General features: G+C 37.6%; 1 protein-coding gene across 1 annotated transcript in view; it reads left to right on the forward strand.

The window, feature by feature from the left end:
* Positions 1-15856, forward strand: part of LOC138169643 (protein unc-13 homolog C) — a 487553-nt gene that overhangs the window by 957 nt on the left and 470740 nt on the right. The gene's annotated exons all lie outside the window — the stretch shown is intronic.

Consider the following 15856-nt stretch of genomic DNA (forward strand, 5'->3'; position numbering starts at 1 on the left):
ACACACACACACACACACACACACACACACACACACACACACACACATTATCTCTGTCTCTCTCTGTCTCTCTGTCTGTCTCTCTCTCTCTCACTCTTTCGTTCTCTCTCTTTCTCAGAGAGAGGCTACAGAGGCTTCTGTCCCAGGTTCTCTTTCTCTCGTGTCTCAGAGTCTCAACATCACCATCTTCTTTTGTCCTAAAAAACTGGTTTGAAGGACAATTTTCCACCTCTCCTGAGCACCAAAACCATAGTGATGGCTCTGTGACAGCATCCAGGTTTTATAGCAGAAAGGTCAACCATAATATGAAAAGTAGTTATAAAGGATTTGGGCTGCAGTTCTATTAAGTAGGCATTCTAAAAACAAAGTGACCCCAAAATCAACTGTTCAGCCATGTGCTGTCACTTCACTAGATCTGGCAGTGAAAAAGATATTTGAATATCTTGCATTTGCATGATTTACACTTTTTCTCCTCCAACCTCCTTTATGTCCTTTTAACCCAATAGCCCTGTGAGGAAGTAGAGAGGTATGTGGCATCTACAATCCATTATCAGTTGCCAAATTATTCCCATGGAATTGTATCAGCATAAATTCTTGCCTGAGCTTCCCAGATTGAGGACAAAGGAACAATTTCCACAGAGTTTCACCTGGCAGCTACAATCCTGCCATGGCCAGCACTTCTAGTGCTTCATGAGTACCTGTGGTGGCCTTTTCTAACAGATTATTTCAAATTGTATACTTTAGAGAATTCATGCAGTGCTCTCTTTGCCTTAGTTAACTTTTGTCTAGCTGCTGAACCACCACAATGCCACACTATGAAAGATGTTGGTGTGTTGTTGTTTTTTTTACTTTTTGATGAGGTGCTCAATTGCTTCTGTAAGCAAAACAAAAGGACCTTTTTAAATCTAAAACACTAGCAAAATTATTTCCATGATGCTCTGTTTAAATGCTGATATGCACTCACGAATCATGCTTTCTTTGACCCATCTGTTTGTTACCTGTTCCATTTCGGTTTACATAGAATGTCCAACACAGGGGTTCAGTGAATTAGCAGATTCCTTTGTGGAAAACACAGGGAAATGTCAGAGGAAAGATGAAATCAGAGATATTGCCAGCACCTGTCATAATCTCAGCCATATACATTCCACAACCTTTTTACCTGATTAAAATTCTCTCTGCATGACCACGCAGAAGCTAAGTTAATGGCAATGAATACATATGAATATATTTTCAGCTAAAGGAATAGTATTGTACTCTTGAAAAATCTGCCATTCAGAGTGCCAACTTAAAGAGGAAACAAAACCTCTTTAAAAATCAATGCTATTTGTCCAGTTTATTTAGGAGAACACAGAAGAAATTAAAATCTGATCCACTGTATAAAAATGATTTAATTGGGGCGACCAGGTGGCTCAGCGAGTAAGAGCACCGGCTCCAGTGTTGGGACGACCTGGAGATCGAATCCCGGGCTCAGACACTCAGCACCCACCCAGAAATAACTGGCCATGTGACCTTGAGCAAGTTACTTAACCCCAATTGCTTAAAAAAAAAGATTAATTGTATATAGTAGTTCTAAGAAATACTCCAATCAGAATGGTAGGGTGCGGTAAAGTCAGTGGAGGAGAAAAAATGTGTTTACAGCATCTAATAAATGGCTGGTGTCCTTAGAGAACGACGGTGAAGGTCACATATAAATAGTGCGTTTGCTTCTCTTTTGTTCTTTCATGTAGACTGGATAATACACTGCTCATGAAATATCAAAACACTTTGTGCATTATCTTAATGTCCACTGTTTGTAAACGGGTCATATTTTATATTGGTTTAATGAGTTGTGCAGTTCTTTAAAAGGCTAGGGGAATGAACTCAAAATGGTGATGGGGATATTTCCATGTTTAAATGCATATTTGAAACTCAAGAATAAAAGGGAATGCAGGTGATACAAAGCCTGAACTGAGAGTCTCAGTTCTAGATTTGTCACTGGTCTGTAGTGGCTCATTCCTTGGCAAGTCACTGCCCTTCTCTGCTCGAGTTTCTTCATCTTTTAAATAGATATAATAATATATCCCCTATACGTCTTACAGGAAATGATAAGAATAAAAAAGAATAATGACAAAAATCTTAATTGCATGTATGTGTATATATGCATATATACATATATGTATGTAAAGAGTTAATATGTGAAAGAGGACACAGAGAGGTCAAAGGTATGTGTGAGGGAAAAGAATGATTTTTATTTGTATGTGTACACATGTGTATATGTGTGTATATGTATGTGTGTATGTATGTAGTTGCAGTGAGATGTTGCGGTAGATAGGCAGTGGGCCTGAAGTAAGAAGGACCTGATTTCAAATCCAGCCTTAGACACCAGCTTTGTAATGCTGTGCAAGTCTCTTAAATTGTTTGCCTCAGTTTCCTCATCTGTAAAAATGAGCTGAATAAGGAAATTGAAAACTGTTACATTATCTTTGCCAAGAAAACCCCAAATGAGGTCATAAAGATTCAGGCACAACTAAAACTAATGAACGACTACATGTATGGATACACATACATACATACATACATACATACACATATTTGTGTATGTATGCATGTACATTTTCCACTTACTTTTCCATATACACTCTATACACAGGTTCATCTCACTAAACAACAAAAAGCAGAAAAGGAAAAAAAAACTAGACTTAAGAAATTTTCTTGTGAAACTAAGTTAAGCCAATTCTTCCCAAGGATGCTTATAGTTGAAACTTAAAAGAGTAACAAATAGTTACGAAGGGAAACAGACCTGCAACAATAGCTATGGGAATTTAATCTCCCCAATGACAATGGAACCCCCATATATGGAGAGAGGTGAAGAATGATATCTAGATATCTAAATGGGCAGTCTGGGTGGCTGATAGGGTGCTGGTGTTCTCAACAATAACAGGAAAATTAAGAAAAATGGATGATTTGGAGAGTGAGATAATAAGTTCAGTTTTGGACATGTTGAGTTTAAGATGTCTATGAGACATCTAGTTTGAGATGTCTGATAGGCAATTGGACATTTGAGATTGGAGGTCAGAAGAGAGGTTAAAGCTGAGTAAGTACTTTGGGAACTATCAGTGTTGAGATGATTATTGAATCCATGCGAGACGATGAGATACCCAAGTGAAATAATATAGAGAAAGAAGAAGCCCCAGGACAAAAGCCCCGGGGGACACCATGGGTGTGATCAATTGAAGGTAGTGAATAGCAGTCGAATCAGAGGAGAACTAGGAGAGAGTAAAACCTAGAGAGAAGAAAATATCAAGAAGAAAAGACTGATCAACAGTGACAAAGGCTACAAAGAAGTCGAAAAGCCCTGGGATTAAAAAAAGGTCAATCGGTTTGGCAGTTAAGAGGACCTTAGTAACTTTGGAGAAAGCAGTTCAGTTAAGTCAGAGTCCAGTCTGTAAAGTCTTAAAAGAGAGTAAGAGGAAAGGAAATTGAGATAGCCTCTTCAAGGCAGCCTTCTCAGAGTTTCAGCAACAAAAGCAAAGCTAACTTTTTTTGTGTTGACACTTGTCTAATATTTGTCCTCTCAGCAATGAATCTGAGCTCGGATGATTCATGAGAGAACTCTAGTGAAAAGGAGAGGAAGCATTCAAATAGATAGTGGGAAAGCCAAGAGCAAATGGTATCACAAAAACCTAGAGTGTTAAGAAGAAATGGGGTGAGAGCTGTTGGAGATGGATAGATCAGATTTATTACAGAAGCACCACATTCCTGTGGCTTGCTTCACAATAGGGTTTCTCATAGCAAGCATGGTCATTGGGATCTCAAACTTCTTAAACCAGCACACCATGGGTATATTAGTTGGAGACATTGTTGTTCAGTCATTTCAGTTATGTCGACCATTTGGATCTTGGCAAAGATACTGGAATAGTTTTGACATTTCCTTCTTCATCTCATTTTACAAATGAGGAAACCAAGGCAAACAGGGCTAAGTGACTAGCACATGGTCACACACCTAGTAAATGTCTGAGGCCATATTTGAACTCAGGAAGATAAGATTTCCTAACTCCACACTAGGCTCTCTATCCTATGTAGACCTATATAGGTAGGGATGAGAATTTCAGTCCAATGAAGTTAAGAGGACCTGGGTTCAAGTTCCTACCTGCACTGTTTCTTCACCAGTAAAATGAAAGAGTTGTCCAAGATGATATCTAAGGACCCTTGCAATTCTAAATCAATGCTCTTATGAATGGAATTAACAAATCGTGGGTTTAAAAGGGTAGAGGTGCAATGTTGTATCTAAAGTAGAAATGGGCTCAAAAACCAGGAATCACAATTTCATCTCAGAAGATGATTCATTAGAGCCAAGGTTAAGAATATAATTATTTGTTATGAAACAAATATTTGTATTTTGTTACCCAAAAATTTATTTTTGTCACATGAATTTTGCTTGTGGGTGTCTGTGCATTTTTATATCCTGCCATATGTGCCTGGTCCTGCCCTCATGTGTCCTCTGAAGTCATTTCAGCTGGATTGCTTGGGATAGTAGAGTTCTTCATAGAAGCAGATGGTTCCACATGACAACAGACATCTTCCTTTTCCAAGATTCTTTGATTTATTGAGTCCCTCTCATAAGAGTTATGTTATTTAGTTGATAACATAGAGCATCCATTTTTTAAAAGATAAAAACAACAGAGATTATTTCATGATTGCAAAATAAGTGATAGAGAAAATAAATGCTATTGGACTTCAGAGGAGTGGGCAATCATTTTCTGGGGTAAGGTCCAGGGCATGAGCTAGGTCTTGAAGGGAAGATAGAGTTCAAATTAACAAGGACGAATAAAGAGTGTGTTCTCTTCAGGAAGAAAAAAGGTTCACAGGTGCAAATGCCTGTTCGGGAAAATATTACTGTAGTTTATATGTAATGGACAGTTCACAGGGAGAGTAGCAAGAGATTCAGAAGGTTTGGAGATTCTAGGATTATAGATTTGGATGGCCTTCAGATGCCATCAGGTCCAACCCCTTCATTTTACAGATAAGAAACTTGAGGTTTAGTCACTAATCAGTGGGTTACCCAGCTAGTAAGTGTCTGAGGCAGGATTTGAACCCAATCTTTTCTAACTGAGTCCAGGATACTTTCTACTACCCTACTCAGCCTCTTTCAAATCCTCTTGAGATTTATCTTTTAAGTCAAACAGTGTCTCCAATAAAATATCCCTTGCTTCCACAGTTGGAAAGAGTATAACAAGCTGGATAGACCATAGTTTCCACCTAATGTATACTTTAGGATAAAAACATATATCTCTTCACCTAAGGTCAGCTATTATCATATAATACAGTAGGAACAGCAATAATAATGTAAGAATGATAACAAAAACAAAAGCTACTACAGTAAAAATATCAATGAGAAGCAATGTCATGTGGCAAATAGATGACCTGCCTTAGAGTTAGACTTGAATTTAAAATCCTTCCTCTGACACATCGTATTTTTGTGACACTTAGGCAAGTCACTGAACCCTGCAGCACCCTCAGACAACCCTGTCTTTTCATTGTATGATCTGCATCAGTAGAAATTCCATCCTAGGAGAACTTTACACTAATGAAATCACATGTCCAGCCCAACAGCTAGAACTGAAATAAAATCTCTCATATAAATAGTGTGTTGGGATTCAAAAGCACTTTCCAAACAAAAACCCATTGAGGTAGGTAATCCCCATCTTACAGATGAGAAGCTTGATGCCCATAGAGTTCAGATGACTTGTTCAATGTCACTTGGCAGAGTTGGGGCTCAATCTAAGCTCTACTGGAATCTAGTAATCTCCTTCCCCCACACCATATTGCTACTTAGTGTACCTATGCCAAATGGCCATCTGTTTTATTAAGGACCATTTTGGCAAATACAATGAAAAAGAAAATAATAGTAGCTAATATTTATATAGCACTTACTCTGTGCCAGGAATGGTGCTAAGTGCTTTATAATTTATGATCTCATTGGATTCTCACAACAACCTTGGGAGGTAGGTGGTATTATCATCCCATTTTACCTATAAGGAAATTGAGGCAAACAGAGGTTAAGTGAATTGCCCAGGGTTATACAACTAGTAAGTGTCTAAGGCCAGATTTGAACTTAGGCCTTTCTGACTCCAGGCCCAGCATCTATCCACTGGGCCACCTAGCTGCCTCTAGAATGTTTGCAAAAAATAGAAAAGAATGTTTGAGTAAAATAAACGAGTATGCTTGGAGACATTTTCTTGAACTGGAGGTCAGAATTGTAGAGTCAATGAAGTGATCTTTATGGCACAAGCAGTTTTCTGAGCCTGAATTCAGGGTGGGACACAGGTTACCACAGCTGCTTATTTTGTGGCAATCTGTATTCATTGTTAAGATCCTTGGGTAGCCAATTGTAAAGACAGTTATGCTAGTTCATGATATACCAGTTTCTATCACATCAACAAGGTCTCTGGAGGAAGGAGAGGAATACCAAAATTGTACTTAGGTTACAATCTAAACAGGTCTTTGAAGAGTGACCCAGAAGTTTAACCAAATATCCATTTGATACTTCTCCTGATAAATCTGATTTTGTCATAACTTTCCCTATGATATTTTTAAAAATCAATTTAATAAGAAGCAACATTACTACTTTCATTTGAATTGAATTTCATTCCATTTCATTCAAAGCCCATTATAGTAGATTTCCTTGTTGATAGGAATGTTATTCCCCTCTCCTCTTCCCTACCTTTAAAATAGTTGTAGGTAATTTCTGTGCAGCTAAGTGGCACAGTGGATAGAGGTACAGGCCTGGAATAAGAAAGACTCATCTTGCTGAGTTCAAATCTGGCCTCAGATACTAGCTGTGTGATCCTGAACAAGTCACTTATTCTTTTTGTTTATTTCCTTATTTATAAAATGATCTGGAGGAAGACATGGTAAACCACTCCAGTATCTCTGCCAAGAGAACTTCAAATGGGGTCAAGAAGAGTCAGACACAACTGAGACATGATTTAACAAAAGCAACACATAGTTTTAAGAAATATTTCTTAAAAACTGATAAAGACAAAGCATGCTTCAGAGCAGAGGATCTAACTTGAGAAGAAGTCAAGAAAGGGGATTAATATTAAATGTAATTTTGAAAAAGGAAATGTACTATCAGAGGATATGACATACTTGAGAGAGTCTTAGATTGCTTTGTCATCTAGACCTGCACTCATTCATTTATGCATGCATTCATTCATTTATGAGTTCATGCACACATACATGAATCATTCATTCAGCTAAGTTTTATTAAGCACCTACTATGTGCAAGGCATTTAATGGTACTGGTTTCTGAGGGGGTTCAGATATGTTTAAGACAGAGTTCCTTATATGTAAAAGGCTTGGGATAAGGTATGTAAATAAATAGCCAATTCTAGGCTGTTTACTTGGTATCGCTATTCCAGATAACATTCCCATAGTGCTCTCTCTGTGGAAGAGAACAAAACATAGACAATAAGAGTTGGTGGGCAGCTCAGATATCATCTGGCATGCTCCCTACACCTGTTTATAGACAACAGGGACACAACAGTATCTCAGCTGGAAGTGGTCTGAGCTCTCAGTTCCATTTCAAAGCTGTCTTTTGTGCTTGGTAATTGCTGTTCAGAGAAAATAGGATTGAAAAAGGAACATGAATGAAAGTGACAGTGTGGCTGACATCCCTATAATCTGTCAGTTAAGCAGTATTAGTGTTTACATTTGACTGTTTTGGAGATGGAAAAGGGCTTCGGGAGAGTATTGCCAGGATCACAGACCTCATTCTATAACGTAAACTTTCCCTCTGTGACCTGGGGTTGCCTAAAAGCCAGGAGAGGTTCTTTCTTAGAAAATGTGTTTTTGAGGATAAAAGTTCTTAGATCAATTAAGCACATGTCCTATTTCTAGATATGATATTATTAATAAAATGAAGAGTAGAATTGGAAAGTGAGATTGAGACCAGAAACCAAGAAAAAATAATTTTTCTCCTTGTTTTTGAAAGCATCCTTTCATTCTTTTTTTTAAAGTATGTTTTTATATCCTTTTCATTCCTAATACAAGAATAAAGCATTCTGTGATTTTTAAATATTTGTAGAAGCATGAGAAAGCAGAAATGAAGTACCTTGCCTCTCAGAAATGCCTAAGTGTCTCTGTTGCCATACCTCTTTCTTCTCAAAACATAAGGGTAGTGGGTATTGTCTTACCTCTCTCTCTCTCTAAGACCTGTCTTTCCCCAGTTGGAGGAATCCATACAAGAGATATGGGATGGTATGGGGCTTCTAAGAAAAGATAAGAAAAAAGAAATAAATGGGAGGGAGTCTTCTTCCTTTCCAGAATCTTATTGAATAAAGATGCTTTTTCAGAAAGTCATTGTTTTCAGAGGTGTTGCTGTTGTTGTTGGGGCACGTAGGTGATGCAGTGGGTAGAGGTGGGACCTGGAGTCAAAAAGACCCGAGTTCAAATTCAGCCTTAGATAATTACTAGTTGTGTGACACTGGGAAAGTCACTTAACCTGTTTGCCTCAGTTTCCTCATCTATAAAATGAGCTGGAGAAGGAAATGGCAAACCCGTCCAGTATCTTTGCCAAGAAAACCCTAAATGGGGTCATGAAGATTCAGGGGTTACTGAAATGACTGAACAATACTAACAACAATGATACTTCTCTCCCTAAGGCCTGTCTTTCCTTTCCTCAATTGGGAGGAGCCATTTAAGAGATATGGACTGGTATGGGGGTTCTAAGAAAAGAAAGAAAACAAGAAGTTAAGTGGGAAGGAATCCTTCTTTCCATATTCCTATTGGATAAGGGTGAATTTTCCGAAGGTCACATTAAATGATATTTTATGTCTATTTAACTTATGAGTACATAATTTCATTTTATATACATCTCTCTGTGGAACTGTTACAAAACACCACAAAATTACCATGAGAGTGAGGGAAGACAGAGGACTTAGGAACTTTTGAAAGGAATGTTATATATAGGTCTCTTGTTCCTTGGCCTTTGTTCCATTCCAGGAAAATAAAATTATGTATGCTTAAATCTCCTTTCCTCCCTTTTTAATTTTTGTTTTTGATTTATATTGACACTCCAAGATAGGAGTAAGAAGAAATTAGTTAAGCATCTCTGACCTGGTCTACCACCACTCACTGGAACCATCTTGGAGATTCTCATCTCTGTTTACTAGTATTATGATTTGCCCATTGTGATGCAGCAATTTGGGACAAAGTTAATTGGAATTTGGTTCTCCTGACACACCTCTCCTCAGGAATTCTTCTCAGACCTTGTTTCTTTCAAGGAACAAACACTTAGAAAGAACTTCTATGAAAATGTAGTTGTAAATATGTCACCATAATGAGCTAGAGTGATTAAAATAAGTGAATGAAAGTTGGAAGGAGTATCTAGTATAGTTTTTTGGTGTAAGCATCCCTCCTATGGTACCCTAAGGAGATAATCATCTGGGTAATGCTTTAACATTTTCAGTAGCAAGGGACCTGATAGCTCATGAAATAGTTTTTTTTTGTTTGTTTTGTTTTTGTTTTTCTTTTGGAGGGCTATTGGGGTTATATAACTTGCCCAAGGTTACTTGGCTAGTTTTTTGTGTGGGTGTTAAGTGTCTGAGGCTGGAACCGAACTCAGGTCCTCCCAATTCCAGGGCCAGAGCTTTACTCACTGCTCCACCTAGCTGCTCCCCATGAAATAGTTTTACTATTGGACAGGCTTGGATCCTAGTTTTTATATTAAGCCAACATTTTCCTTTCTCTTCCTTTGACTTATTAGTCCTAGTTTTGATGATATCTCTCATTATTCTTCTCTCTCTATGCTAAATATCCCTAATTCCTTTTTCTATAATTTTATGATTTAATTTCTGGAGCTTTTACTACCTAGATCAGGAGTGGAGAAATTGTGGCCTCCAGGACATATTGTGAAGTTTGGATTCAGTCAAAGGGCTGCATTTGAGGACCTAGAGGGCCACATGTGGCCTGGCCTGGAGGCCACAGGTTCCTCACCCCTGACTTAGATCCTCCTCCTCTAGTGTCTTATTTTTTTTCCCTGATCTTAAAATGTAAGTTCCCTAAAGAAATAAAAATTGTATGCTTTCTGACCAATGCAGAGGAGAGAATATGAAAAGGAGATTTGTGAAGTGGTTTTTAAGATACTGTTTGTTTACATTTAAAAATTACTTTCCTTCCTAGTGTTAGATTTGGGACTTGAGCATCTTTGACACAAAAGAAAAAGGAGCAGGAAGATGTTATGATGGCACTCACTGCTCTGGTGTCTCCATGAAGTGTGAAAGATACATTGGAAATGCAAACACTCTTCCGAAGGAATCACTTGGATGAGTCTGCTCAGTAAAGCAGGACGAACAATCTGTAGCACCCTGGGCATAAGCTATTCTTTCAAAAACATACTTGAGGCTCATTGTGCCAACTTAATAAATATTAATACACACTGCTTTATTGGCTCTTACATTAGCATGAGTAGAATTCCCTATTCAGGATGATGAATCATTTCCCTGGTAGGCAACTAGAACTCAACTCTAGAAGTTTTTTCTTTTTTTTTTGGAGGGGGAAGGTAGGGCAATTGTGGTTAAGTGACTTGCCCAAGGTCACACAGCTAGTTTTGTGTTAATTGTCTGAGGCTGTATTTGAACTCAGCTCCTCCTGACTCCAGGGCTGGTGCTCTAATCACTGAGCCACCTAGCTGCCCCATCAACTCTAAAACTTTTATGCTGTAACCCTCTACCACATAAATTGTCAGGGCTTATCACAACTCTTAGTGAGTTATCCCATTTTGGCTTCTTTTCCTTAGGCGATATTCTCTTTCCCCATTCTCTTCCAGACTCTTCTCGGTATTCTATTAGCTCTCCCTTTATCTGCCTTTGAAGGTCTCATTTTGCGAATAGAATAAAGTTATGGTAGGCATATGTTAATTGGAGAAGGCTATTGAAATCCTCAGAGCCTATTCTTCAGTTCCTAGGCAATATTTGCATTCTAACAAGGATCTCTTGGAGAGGACAAATAGCCTTTCTATGATATCAATGTTGGTAAATTGAATCAAATAATCCATGTCTGTAATCAGTACAAGTGAAATTGGTATAAAATGTGTGTGTGTGTGTGTGTGTGTATACACAAACAATATTGGAGAGAACTTGTATGAAAGCATAGTGTATATTTGTCAGCATTAATGAACAAGAGTGAGGATGACCATGGACAGAGACAGAATGCATAGAAAATTCAGAGTAAGACCTGGTTTCAAATTCTATCTTTGACACTTATTATCAAATTATTTTTATCCTTCTGTACCATAGGAATGGGGAGGAGGATGGGTGGAAAGGAACAAAAAATATTTATACAGTACTGGGTTACATGTTTTGTGAATATTACCTCATTTGTTTCTCACAGGAGCCTGGTGATATAGGCTCCTGTGAGATATGTAGATATAAACCCCATTTTACAGTTGAGGAAACTGAGGCAGAGATTCAGTGTCTTGTCCAAAGATACAAAACTAGTAAGTGTCTGAAGCCAAATTTGAATTCACGTCTTTCTGATTCCAGGCCCAGCACTGTATGTACCTAAGCTGCCTCAGGAAACTACCTAGGATTTACTACTGAGTCATAGATTGATAGATGTTTCAGTAGAGAAAGTTCACATCCTGGGATTTTCTCATGTTCAAAACAAACAAGTGAACATAGCTTGTGTGTGTGTGTGTGTGTGTGTATGAGGGCTACAAATTAAATCACACCCAGCCCTTATCCCTACACATAAAGTCTACAATATTAATATATTTTCAAAAGCTATTCCATGGTAGAATTGTTAAAAAACAAAAGGAATGGGGAAATCATTTTTGTGTTCCTTAAATCACTATGCCCCTGGCTGTAAATGTGGTCTTAAACATCTCTGGAATAGATAGTTATTTCAAGGGAAAAAATTTTATGTTTAAGGGGCTAGAGAGATTATGTGGAAAAGCATTTTTATTGATTTTCTTCATCAAATAGGGAAAGGAAAATTATATAAAACGGAAGAATTTGTAAATTATTGGATCTTAGATTTGTAGCGAGAAAGGCCTTCAGATGTTATCTAGTCCAATTTTTTCATTTTACAGATGGGGAAATTGGGGCCAAAAAAGGTTTAATGATTTGCCTGGGAGGTCATCCAGGTAGTAATTGTCCTATGGAATTTGAACTCAGCTCCTCTAATTTCAGTGCCTGTGCTCATTGCCCTGTGACATACTAGCATTTTTATGTTGTCTAACTGAGTTGTCTCTGATTTTCTTAATTTTTTTTTCAAGAATATTCCATAGTCTCCTTGATTACACATTCCAAGGACTCTAAGATCCAATCACCTACCTGCCTATACATAGAAATATTTCCATCAAAGATATGAGAACAAGATTTGTTCCTTAATTTATATGCTCCTTCCCATCTTAACCTTGTAGTGTGCTTAACACATCTTATAATATATAATATTCTTATTAAATAGGTTATCTTTTGAAATACAATGTGATATATAATATTTAGCATATATTATTATTTAATGCACTTAACACTTATAATGCATCTTAATATTATAATGGACTAGATGTTGATCAAATTAGTAAAATCTATTTGATGTGCTCTTTTTTATAATCAGAGATTAGGTACAATTTGGTTTTACTTCATTTGTTATGCATATATTGCAGCAGCACCACTTTAAATCCATCAGTAAGCTCTTATTGCTTATCAATTTCTGTGGTGAAGCAACATACAAACAATCCAACATTATCAAGGATAGGAACCCTGACCTCTATTGTGTAGTCCAAAAAGAAGATAAGGAAAGTATGGATAGAGATGGAGATGCACTCAAAAGAAATTTATAAAGCCACACACATCCATCTCCATTTGTACAAGGACACACATTGAAGTATCAAGCATTAGGAAAATTAGGAAGAAGTATAAAAGATGGGTAAAGATAATTGGAGTGACTGGAAGTAGAGGATTATAGATCTGGGGCAGAAAGGGACTTCATAGGTCATCTAGTCCAACTTTTCACTTTAAAAGTATTTGTTTTGGAGACCAGAAAATTTCTACTTGTTATTCTGCTAAATCACATTACTACCTTTTTGTTGTGAAGGGTAGTTCTCCTTCTAAACTCTACTCAAAACTCACCTCTTTCAAGTGCATAATGCCTAGTTACTCAGCATAGCACAAGAGAAACAGGGGACCTAAGGGCAAGACCCATCTCTGATGCTGACTACCTATGTTGCCTTAATTAAGTCATTTCATTTCCTGAAGTTTCACTTTGTAGATGAGAAACTATGGGCTGGGCAGATGAAGTGGCATGGGCTGCACAGGCAGTGAACACCAGAGGTGAAATTTTAACTCACGCCCACTGATTGTACAGTGTTCTATCCTATGTGCCATGCTGAATAGCTATGTTTTACCTATTACAGAGGTGAGTTTTGAGTGAGTTTGAAAGAACAGTCAGTCTGACAGGGGGAAAATAATAAGGCATTTCAGCAAAACTTTAATTTCTGTTTGGCATTCAAAGCCTGTCATAATCTAGCCCTCTCCTCTCTTTCCAGTCTTTTCACTTCTTCCTCCAGTGATTCAGATCTCCTGGTTCTTTTTCCAACAATACACGCTGTCTCTTGGCTCTAGGTTTTCATTGACTCTCCCCCATGCCTAGAATGCTCTCCCTCCTCCACTTTACTACTGACCTCCATGGATTCCTTTAAGTACCAACTCAAATCCAGGCTTGCTATAGGAAGCATTCTTGGGGAAGGGCTGTAGTCAACCCATCCTGGTTATGGCTCTCCATTTCAGGTAGGGCAAATTGTGTGAATTGGCTCAGAATGGGAGAGGTAATATTATACCATGTTCCCTAGGAAGTCTTCTCTCATCACTACCCCCTGCCTTGCTGATTATCTATCTGATTTAACTTCTCATAACATATCATTTTGCACTTCTTTAACACATTAATAACATGATATTATGTTGTGGTTTTCTGCTTGTCATATTTTCCCTCTGCTTGACTGTCAGCAAATTGATGGTAAGATCTGTGTCTTATCTGACCTTATAACTGACCCAGTGCTCATCACTCAGTAGGTACTCAAGAATTCTTTCAAATAGGATTGCTTTTCTGGAGCAAGTTGATTCAGTAAGTTTTATTTGATGGATGCCCTCTGTGGACATCCTTTTGATATTATGGACAAGGCTCTAAGCCACTCAACTCAACATTCTCTAGAGTAGGAATATTTCTCCTCACCCAGACATTTCCCATTCTAACAAAGGACCTCCCATCCCCCTTCTAATCCTGTCCAATGAAAATTATAATCAAATCAACACTACCATTGTAGTGTTGAAAAGGTCTTCAGCTGACCTCCCTTTAGTTGTACTCACTATCTTTGTAACTTCTGAAACTCAACTCCCTTTGAGCTACAGTGCAAGCGCGCGTGTGCACACACACACACACACACACACATCATATTACCCTATCTATCATTAAAATGTAGGCTCCCAAGAGTTTGTGAGCACAGACTAGTTAAATGACCTTGGTTAATTCCCTTAACCTCTCATTATCCCAGTAAACTCTCTCAAGACTATAAATTTTATAGCAGGTTCAGGTCGGCATTGGTATGTGTGAGAAGTTTCATCGTGGCCATTTTCCTATATCAATTAAATATGTCCCCAAAAAGACAAGTCCTTCTTCCCAGGGCTCAGCAAAATGTGAAGCACATGGCATAAGCCTTTAATAAAAGCTTTTCCTTCATTGCAGTCATTATTTGATTGATATGCTGTGGTAATGTTAAACAGACTCTATTGACTTCTGCTGTTCTAGGAAGGCACATGAGATAAAGGCACTGTCATATTGTCATGCTTGCAAAAAAAAATGTCTGTAAGACATGTCACCTTACTATATTATTAATATTCTCTTTTATAGTCATTGTTTCAGTGAATTGCTAGTTCAGAGTTTTGCCTCCATTGAATGCTTTATTAACATTTCAGAAACAATTTCAGCTCAACTCAGTGTGGATAACATTTTCCAGCATAAAATATTGCTACCTTCAGTGCTTTAAAAAATGGACAAAAAAATTAAGCTAAATGATGGGTCGATTAGTCTGAGGAAATGGAACAGTGTACCTTAAATAGAATATTGTGTCTATTGGTTTCCAGAGAGATCATGTTTTTAAAATACATGAATTTGGCAAAAGAGTCTGCAATTTACAAAGTGCTTTCACATGCATAATCTTATTTGATCTATCAATAATCCTGTTAAGTAGACAGACCAGGTATAAATTACCCTAATTTACATTTAAGTAAAGGGAGACCCAGAGGTTAAATGACTTTCCAAAGGTCACACAGCTACTGCTGCTACTACTAACAATAGTTATAAAAATAATAATAATAATAAATAGCTGACATTTAAGGGTTACCAAACACTTTTCAGGTATTAGCTTATTTGATTTTCATAGCAGTCCTGTGAAGTAGGCTATTATTTTGCTCATTTTATAGCTGCTATTTGTTAGAGGCAAGCCTTGAACTCACGAGTGTTTTTGAGAGAGTTGTTTGTCTAATACACTAAGGAATATTGGTAGGGCCATGTGGAATAAGCTGCCTAAACTGTTGAATTCTGTAGAAATGGTGGGTTCTCTATCACTAGAAGTCCTCAAATGAAAGCCTGCCTGATCACCATTTCTTGGGGCCTCTTCTCCAAGATTCCTATTCATTTAGGAATTAAGTGGATATGATGTTGAACTTTGAGTCAGGAAGACATGAGTATGAATCATGCCTAGGGTATTTACTGTGTGATCCTAAGTAAATTTCTTACCCTTTTCCAGATATTATTATTTTATTATAATTATTACTATGCAGACATTTTTTTGTGCCCTCCTAATTCCCTCTTCGTA

The sequence above is a fragment of the Petaurus breviceps genome, unplaced genomic scaffold (genome assembly GCF_028583685.1).
Source record: "Petaurus breviceps papuanus isolate PSGF00001 unplaced genomic scaffold, PetGlider_PUasm1.0 37, whole genome shotgun sequence".
Taxonomy (NCBI): domain Eukaryota; kingdom Metazoa; phylum Chordata; class Mammalia; order Diprotodontia; family Petauridae; genus Petaurus; species Petaurus breviceps.